The 6,905-nt window shown below is 30.1% G+C and overlaps 1 protein-coding gene across 5 annotated transcripts in view; it reads left to right on the top strand.

The window, feature by feature from the left end:
• The window catches only part of LOC106680724 (calponin homology domain-containing protein DDB_G0272472), a 312,966-nt gene that overhangs the window by 275,542 nt on the left and 30,519 nt on the right, over window positions 1–6,905 (top strand). The gene's annotated exons all lie outside the window — the stretch shown is intronic.

Genomic DNA, 6,905 nt, shown 5'->3' with positions numbered 1-6,905 from the left:
ACCATATTCCTTTCATCTTTACACACGGTCAATCAATAATCTTCCAACTGAATCTTTTCTATGTTTTTATGTGGAAGAGAGTTACAAGTTGTGATTCTTAGTGCGCCATCCAGCAGACGCATTAAGAATTACAACTTTTCCACATAAAAATATATAAAACTTGCAGCCGTTTCATTGTGAAAACATAAAACATGAATTAAGAATTGTTACTGTGTTTTTCCAAACTGACGATATGTCTGATACGTTTTTTAAAATTATTGTTTATTTATTCACACTTTTCACTGTAACACTTATTTCTATCTTCTTTAATTTACTATGCTCAATTTTACATAATTTTTAGCCATCCTTTAGTTTCCTTTTATTTCATATTATCTTACTTTATTACATTATTTTAGTTGTTTGTATCTTTTTTAGCCATGCTTAGTGAGAAGCATGGGCTCACAATAAATTGTTTATTTATTATTTGAGTAATTTTGACTGAATCCGGACCATCTGATTTACCATCATTAATACAACAGAGCTTATTTATTTTTTTTTTTTGTTCTATACCTGAAAACAAATATATTGGTATATACCAATAGAACCACACTACGCCATAATAAGATTAAAGTATTGAAATCTTTTGAATCAACACAAGCTAAGTAGGATAAAATATTTTATAGGGCGATCAATGTAGAGATTAGTTTTTCGCACATCTAAAAACTTCGAATACAAACTTTTATAGTAATCGAAAAATTCGATTTTCTGCAGTGAATTTTCACTGAACTCGTAAGTAAATGAAAAAGGGCCGATTTTTCAAAAAATATGATTACTTCAATAGGACTCCACAAGTCGTTGAAATCGGCGTTTCTACGTCCGAAACCTACCCTTCTTAAATAGTTTCAATCCGATCTCAATACTTTGGGATACACTAATAAATTTATTTAGCTATGATAATTGTAATAGAAAAGCAGTGTGTTTAGTGACGAGTTGAGCAAAACAAATTAATATTTTATTCTTTATCGATGGTCGTCCATGCCACGTGTATAATGCGCTGACGTCAGTTTCTTTACCCGGAACCTCAGTGAGAAAGCCGGCAAATAGGTTAAAGGTCGGTTCTAAACATTATTATTTTTCCAGAAACGTCAAACTAAAATCCTAATTTAAGCCCCCACTTAATTTCCCCAGAACCGTTAAACCAAAGAACAGCAGTCTGCAAAGAAAAAGGGGGGGATCGTGCATTACAATATTCCATTTCGATAAAGGTAATCTGATTTAAATAACACATACCACTGAAATAACCTTATCCCTCCCAAAAGTATGATTATTTAATTTAATAATAATGAATATTAATTTCATATTAATTGCCTGTTAATTAAGTTTACGTCTATTGATGCTTGTAGCAGTTGGGTGCTTTTCAAACCCGAACATAACTGAAGATATCTGTCAATATTGTATATATGTATATATAGTTGACCGTAAAAAGTAATGTATAGGAAGATGGTCAGGGTTGCGGTCAAAGGAGAAACAATAATAGTTTACAACTATTTATTTTCCGACGTTTCGCCCCACTTTGTAGGGCTTCATCAGGTCTAAAAAGATACAAAATGATACAATGATAAGAATAAAAATACAAAGATAAGATACAATGAGAAGAATAAAAATACAAAGATAAGATACAATGATAAGAATAAAAATACAAAGATAAGATACAATGATAAGAATAAAAATAAGTAACAATAAATAAGTATTTAAGTGAATAAAAATAAGTAACAATGGCAAGAGTAAAACTGTTTTATATAAAAATACGTAAAATATACAGTTAAAAAAATTCAGTATCCTGTATCTATGTAATCCTGTATTTTTTTAACTGTATATTTTACGTATTTTTATATAAAAAAATTTCACTCTTGCCATTGTTACTTATTTTTATTCACTTAACTACTTATTTATTGTTTATTTTTATTCTTATCATTGTATCTTATCTTTGTATTTTTATTCTTATCATTGCATCATTTTGTATCTTTTTAGCCCTGCAAAGTGCGAAACGTCGGAAAATAAATAGTTGTAAACTATTTTTGTTTCTCCTTTGACCGCAAACCTGACCATCTTCCTATACATATCTGTCAATACTTTGATTTACTTTATATAGATATATAGTACTACTATGTATACCCGCATAAATACATGAGGTGGATTTTTTTTTTTTCTTGACAGATTATTTTTTTATTTTAACGTTTTTAGCTTTTTAAGCATTAGGAATTTATATTTGAATGAATCAGCTTTGACTTGAATATGAATAGAAGTAGGCTAATGGACTGTAATTATGTTGGGCTATTTTTTTTTTGTACATCCTGAATGATTATTGGACATTAGATTGAAGAGAAGGTTGCGTGGGCCTTCCCAAAGGATTTGAGGTGTGTAATTTATTAGTCACAAAATGTATCGCTACTTTCCTACTCTTGGTAGGACTGTGAAGTAACTTTTAGTTAAGTCTGCAAATTTTTCCCGTAATTCGATTAGCTTTGAATCTACAGAACACCGTAATGGGGGGTAGGGATATAGGTCGTTTGTAAGACACCAACTATTTCCAACACTGGATATCAATCAATAGGATGCTGTGCGCTCTCCCGGGCTCTAGTTTGAATCCGGCAGTAGCAGGTAGTTATTTACTCCGTTAATTCAGCTGTGAGTCAACCCTGTAAGTAAGAGACCCTCCTGAGGATGACACAGCCTCTTTGAAGTTGTACTCTTTATTGGAATTTGAGTGCTTTAAGCTAAGTCATGAACAAATCACATACTTTTAAAACTGTTTTCTATAAACAGTGCTTTCTTACAAAGTACATAATACCTGACCCTTTATAGTTGTTTTAATTGTACTTTAATAAAATGGTTTCTAAGGATCACTCTGCTTATAAAATATAATCCATTCGCCAATTATCATCCATTCTCTCCCTTTAAACAACACCTGTTCCTTCACCTTCTACATAATCAAACCTATATACAGCCATTGTTGATTACTAGTATAAATTATAATTTAACTTAGGGTTTTTATGTTATTTAAACATATACACTGTAACTTTTTAAATATCTGACAAACAATTTACCTTAATGTGTGAACAATGTAATTATTGTTAGGGGACATTTGTCCCAGAAAAAAATTATTTTTTCATTCATTTCAATCAGTCATTGGTTCATAAACCTCATAATAAAAACTGAGAAATTATAACGACTTTCAAGACTCTTAGATGTGTGTTAGCCCTAAAGTTCTTAATGTTACGTTAGCCACCATATTCACTGATATTCTTTCACACAAGTCGACCTGAAAAGAAAAATAACTGACTTATATATTTGAATTACTACATAAATTATGTCTTGATATAATAAAAAAAAAAGTATTGTTTTAAAAGTTCTATTATCATTAATTTTGTTGACCATATCAAGTGAGATTTTAATATTAAATTGGACTGTTCAATATTTAATGAATTTCAAAAGTCAATTTTACCGTTGTTGCTTGCGGTGTTTTGTCGTTTAATGGGTTCGTTGTCATGGCTTCCCTCCGGCCTAAACAACGGGTGCATAAATTTGAAAGTTAAATTGTACCAATAGAATTTGCGTTCATGTTTAGCTCGATAGTAGTTTTAACTAAGAGCTGACCTAAAAAGATTCAGAAATACTTACTTTGGAAATGAGTTTTTGTTGAAAATTTGGAATTCCGTTATATGGTAATCACCTTCCGTCTATTACAACACTTACTAGACAAACGGTCTAAACTTCAAAATTTAAAAAGACTTAATTATATTACTACAATAAATACTATTTGTAATTACGGAGTTGAGCTTAGGGTCTACATGAAACCATCGAATTCCTTTGTATTGTCGATTTGGCCAGGTACTAATCTTTCCATGATAAACTTCCCAATTGCCCAAACCCACTTGTTTCTAACTTGGCTTCTTCATTAGCTAATAATTTTCCTAGGCATCTGGAATGAAGATGGACTCGAGATCTCTAGAAATGTTATTGGAGTTCTATCAATGGACAGTTTATCCGCATGTCTGTATCACACTGTTGTATAACTAGCATCAAATTTACTTATGCATATTTTTAATTAAGTTGTAAATGTCAATTAATAAATTTTTAAAAAAATTCCTGAATTCGTTGAAGTTCTATCTAATTCAAATTTCCCTTGTTAGGTTGGAGGCTTATTTTCCTTTATATGGTTGAATACTGGCCAGTAGCTAATTAATGAATATATATTCCGTTTATTGATGCCTTAATGGCATTTACTCCACTAGCGACAGAACCCGGATAGAATTCAATTCAACCGGTAGCCGATTACTGTAATTAACTAAATGTCAGTTATCAGGTATCACATTGAGCGCTAATTATATGTCATTAGTTCGGCGTTCAGTGGCGACTGGATCTTACTGGAGCTCTGTACTGTTTGCCTTGTTAATCCATTTACCTATTTATGGAATATGTAGTAAGGGGAAGTTTTGCAATTGTTAAAAATTTCTATTCCAATACTTCAATATAAATATTTTGAGATAAGAGTCCAAATAACTAAGTTTCAAACAATGAGGTGCGGGTGAGCCTAGCTCAAAAACGAAAAGCCTTTACTAAAATTATTATTTAATTATATAATTATTTAAATATATAATTATATTTAAGGATGTTCTAGGCCTTGAATGTTACAATAAAGTTTTCGTTAACATCGACTAATAGAAACTGCCAGTTTATTTTAATCGATTTTATACTTTAAAATAATTATATCGAAAACGAAAATAAATGTCAATGTACAATTGATTAGTTTTTAATATCAGTTTTGGTTTATCTTCTGAAATATTCTGACAAAACTTTTATGTCAAATATTGAAAATTGACTCCTTTAAAGTCTCTTTAATTCTGTATATTTAAAATGTTTTAACTTCTCTCGTTTTTAGTAGTTATATAAAATAATGAAACATAAAAAAATTAGATAATTAACTAAAAAGGGAGTAAAAAAAGGATAAATATATTTTTCCTAGTAGAAAAAGGAATTTCCGAAAGTAAGCGCGGTAATTTATATGTATTGGTGGCGGGGTAATATTACTTTCTCCAAGCATCTTGGTTCAAATCCGCCGGTAGCAGATAATTATTATTCTGTTACTGTAGCCTTGAGTCAAGCCTGTGAGTTCTGGAACCCTCGTGGTTTCTACCCTACCTAATAAAGTGTGTTCCCTCTATTGGGGAAAATCTGATGGTTGAGCGTGATCTTGAAAAAATCACCTCCTTGCATTATCGTTGTTCTGACAATAGTATTTCCCTAAAAAGTAGTGAAACTCCGACCATTCCATGGGTTGTAGCAAATTACATTGTAATTTGTAAACATGTTATTGTATAGAACAACTAATGTTTGCGAATGGTTATTATGTATTTGATATGTATGTTAAGATTTCTACTACTATCAACCATTTCATTTACATTATAAGTATTCTTGCTTGCATAGTTAAAAAAAATAATAAAGTGACTTATCTATGTATTCTTTTGATATAAATTTCTTATTTTGTTATTTTTAAATACTAAAACAAAGAAGTTATCCTGCCAAAACGCTAAATTGCTTGATACAGGACATCTCACATCTACAGAACTATTTTTTTTTATAAAAATGTGTCTTCCGTTTAAGACCTCTAAACACTAATGAAAATTCAGTCATTATAATATTTATCTAATCAAATATAGGTGGTAGTAAACTTTCCAATTGTGGCTTTTCACCATGCTGTGTTAGATATTTTAACTACTTACTATTAGTCAGATATTTCTTAGGCCTGAGTTACCTACTCAGAAAGTTTGTGTATCCTCGTTAACGTACTACCAACTTGGTCTTTCAACATCTACTTCTCGCTTTCCCTTTGATGAAGTAGGCTGTGATAGGATCAGCCAATCGTAAAGTGTAGCGGCATTAGTTTTCTTCTTTCTATACCTTTCTATCTTTTCTTTTGTTCAAGTTGGCTTCCCACCATTATACGTGCTGTCATTACGGTTTGGAGACTGATGTTTGCTAAGTGATTTCTTTCATTTGGATTGGTTATTTGTTATAATTTTTTCTACCTCACTATATTACAACACGCAACTTGATATAAAAAAAAAATCTTTATCATTCATTACCTAATTCTCCAAATATATTCTTCCAAATCCTCTTGAACCATTTTTGTCGTGAAAATTATATAATAGTTTATTCAAATAATTTGTGCTTTAGATTTTTCTCTCTATACTGAGGCTAAGAAGGAATTGGGCTCACATAGAAAAATAACTTGGTAAAAAATATTTAAAAAGTTTAAAAAGAGTCTACATTTCACTGCATATCACAATAACTTAGTGAAAAAAAATTAATAATTGTATGATTTGCTGGGCTTTATATTCATGTTAATAATAAAGATAACCTCTGCGTGCCTCTCACGGCATTGCGGGTACTGCATAGTACTCGCCCAGTATACATTTTTAAGCTATATCAATAGAAAAAGTATGATTAAACTTTAATAAATTTAATTTTAAGGTTACACAAGAGTTGATTTGGTGTGCGGTCAGTGAAGGATACAAATAAATAAAGATTATTTCATTAGTGCCAAAGTTTGGCCAGAGTTTCAGGTACTTAGGTTAAGAAAGAAAAAAAAACAAGATAACAATCATAACGAATAAAAAAAAAATAAGAAGATATCTGATAACATAGGTATGTAAATAGTATTAAACAAAATGCATAGTGTAATATTATAAGAATGTTAAAATTAAGAATAAAAAAGGAAATAATATAGATAAGAGATCAACTAAATAAATACATGTGCTAAATTAGAAATTATTTAAAATTGAAGTATAATAAAAAGTATTTAAAAAAAGGATATGAGATTAATTAAATATGTAAGTAGAATAATATAATTAAAGAAAGTGTAT

The sequence above is a fragment of the Halyomorpha halys genome, unplaced genomic scaffold (assembly GCF_000696795.3).
Source record: "Halyomorpha halys isolate HHAL.00 unplaced genomic scaffold, Hhal_1.1 Scaffold284.1, whole genome shotgun sequence".
NCBI lineage: Eukaryota > Metazoa > Arthropoda > Insecta > Hemiptera > Pentatomidae > Halyomorpha > Halyomorpha halys.
The sequence above is the reverse complement of the archived record's forward strand: the minus strand, read 5'-3'. Positions and strand labels throughout refer to the sequence as shown.